The sequence below is a fragment of the Labeo rohita genome, unplaced genomic scaffold (genome assembly GCF_022985175.1).
Source record: "Labeo rohita strain BAU-BD-2019 unplaced genomic scaffold, IGBB_LRoh.1.0 scaffold_253, whole genome shotgun sequence".
Taxonomy (NCBI): domain Eukaryota; kingdom Metazoa; phylum Chordata; class Actinopteri; order Cypriniformes; family Cyprinidae; genus Labeo; species Labeo rohita.
The window spans coordinates 15,588-18,130 of NW_026128803.1; the positions used below are offsets into that span (position 1 = coordinate 15,588).

At 35.8% G+C, this 2,543-nt stretch overlaps 1 long non-coding RNA gene across 1 annotated transcript; it reads right to left on the reverse strand.

Moving 5' to 3' along the window:
* Positions 1-623: 623 nt before the first annotated feature.
* LOC127159824 (uncharacterized) lies at positions 624-2,008 on the reverse strand. The gene is made up of 4 exons (XR_007826568.1): positions 1,874-2,008; positions 1,621-1,721; positions 1,270-1,376; positions 624-937 (listed from the first exon to the last, which is right to left on the reverse strand). It is a non-coding gene; the product is annotated as an uncharacterized LOC127159824 (long non-coding RNA).
* Between the last annotated feature and the right edge of the window lie 535 nt (positions 2,009-2,543).

Consider the following 2,543-nt stretch of genomic DNA (forward strand, 5'->3'; position numbering starts at 1 on the left):
ACGGTTACATCATATACTCTAAAAAATGCTGGATTAAAAACAACCCAATTTGGGTTATTTTGGTAACCCAGCGCTGGGTCAAAAAGGGACAAACCCAATGCTGGGTTGTTTTGACCCAGCAAGTTGGATTGAATTATTTGACCCAGCATGCTGGGTTGCTTTTTTTTATGGTTTAAAATTACTACACTGCTAGGTTAAAATGAACCCAAAATTGAGCTAGGCATTAAATCTACAAATCTTGTTCATTATAAAATCACTTTAACACACACAGAATGAATATCAAAAGATAAATATTTATTAAAAACTACAAGAGAAAACATTCAAAAGTAACATGCATGTGAAAAGAAATGCAGAAAAAGTATGGCATTAGCAGGTACAGAGTTTATAAATGAAGCACATGAAGAACATTTGCTATAACGTTTATGACCAAATTTGACTTTTTTGGTAAATATTGTATATTGTGTAAAACTACTATACAAAAACACTACTTTACAATAATTTTACAATTAGTTAATAGTTTTTTTTGTTTGTTTTTTAATAAACCACAACATTAACACTGCTATTATAACATTTAACACAAGCAAATGTGTAAAGTATTGTGAGCATGTGTATGAATGAGTGTGAACGCCATTTCTACTAAACAACACAGAAGAAGCATTTGACATTTTGTTTTTACAGACTATACACTTACGGTTTGTTTTTTATAGTCCATGATTGCATACAGAACATGCATCACTGACAATTTACATTATCCCTTTAAGATAATTGATGTAGTCATGAAGAAGCCCTATCAGCTCAGCAAAGGCGTCCAACATCTTTGACATTATCAAGGGTGGCCTCCTCCTTTAAAATCACTGTTGCATCACTTTGGGGGAAAGATCATTTCTCCTCTTTGTCCAGCATTCATCCCAGTCACCACCTGTTCTTCAACAGTGGCCTAAAAGAGAAAAACATTTAAAAAAAGAAAACATTTAGTTAAAATGTAACCATTTTCAAACAGAGGTGCATGCAACTCTGTAAGGATAGGTAACTAGACTGTTTTATAATTTCAACCATATTGTGTGGTTGTTCATTGTCTTTGGTAGTAACCACACAGTGCTCTAGAATACTACAATAGCAGACAACGGTAACATTTATTTTCTAAAAAATAACTCCCATCAATCTTAAAAGAATGAAGCTCTCTTATGCCTCTGGCCTTTTAACCTCTACATAAAACATTCTTTTACACTTATTCAACAAACAAAAAAAATGATAACATGAAATTATGACCTTTACTTGACTTAAACCATCTTTCCCTCTCTTATGAAGAAGCTGAGAAGATCGCCTCCTCACACAAGCAGGCTTCTGTGTCGTTAACTCCAGAGTTGGTTTGAGTTCTGCAATGAAAAACACAGACATCAGTGGATTAATTAACAATGTGAACAAGTCATCATACTATTGTTGCATCAAAACGTGAAGTAAACAGGCAGAAGACAATGGAAACATTTATTTTCTACAAATAACTTATATCAATCAAAAAAGAATGAATCTATCCTGTCTCTGGCATCTACATAAAACATTTTTACTCTTAGACAAAAAAATAAATAAATAAATAAAATAAAATAAACATTAAATTATTACCCGGACTTGTCTTAAATTGCATTTCCCTCTTTTCTAAAGAAGCTGAGAAAATCACCTCCTCACACAAGTAGGCTTCTGTGGTGTTAGCCTCAAAGTGAGTTCTGCAAAAAACGGACATCAATGGTTTAAATAAAATGTGAACAAGTCATCATACTGTTGTTGCACCAAAATGTGAAGTAAACAGGCAGGAGACAACAGAAACATGTATTTTCTAAAAATAACTTTTTTAAAAACATTTTTAATCTTTACTTACCGAAAATCGTCCTTTACTTTAAGTGTCCCCAACTAAGCAAGCCAGAGGCAACAGCGGCAAGGAACCAAAACTCCATTGGTGACAGAAATGGAGAAAAAAAACCTTAGGAGAAACCAGGCTCAGTCGGGGGGCCAGTTCTCCTCTGACCAGACGAACCAGCAGTTTGTTTCATGTTACAGAAAAGTCTGAAAGTGCAGAGGACTCATCTGGTTCCTGTGGTCTTGTGCCGATGGCCGTCTAGGTGATGAGGTCTTCACTGGGGATCTGTCTCTGGTGCTCATCTAGTTGACGTGATCTCCGCTGACATTCAGATCCACCATCTGGGCTGGGTACGGAGTGGATCCGGGGGACTGCGATGACCATTTGATCTGGATATAGACTGGATCTGGTGGCTACAGTGACCTCAGAATAAGAAAGAAATGGATTAATATTAGCATTGATGCCATTCTTCTTACGATGCAACTAGTACATCTGGTGTTATGGGAAGTGTTGACCGGTTGACCTAATTAATGCAGCCTAACAATCCTTTAACAGATTTGAATTATAGAAATGTGTTAATGTATTAAGTGTAAGCCAGGTTAAAGAGATGGGTCTTTAATCTAGATTTAAACAAACAGAGTGTCTCTGCATCCCGAACAGTAAGCAAGAGCGCCCAAACTCTAGAACAATC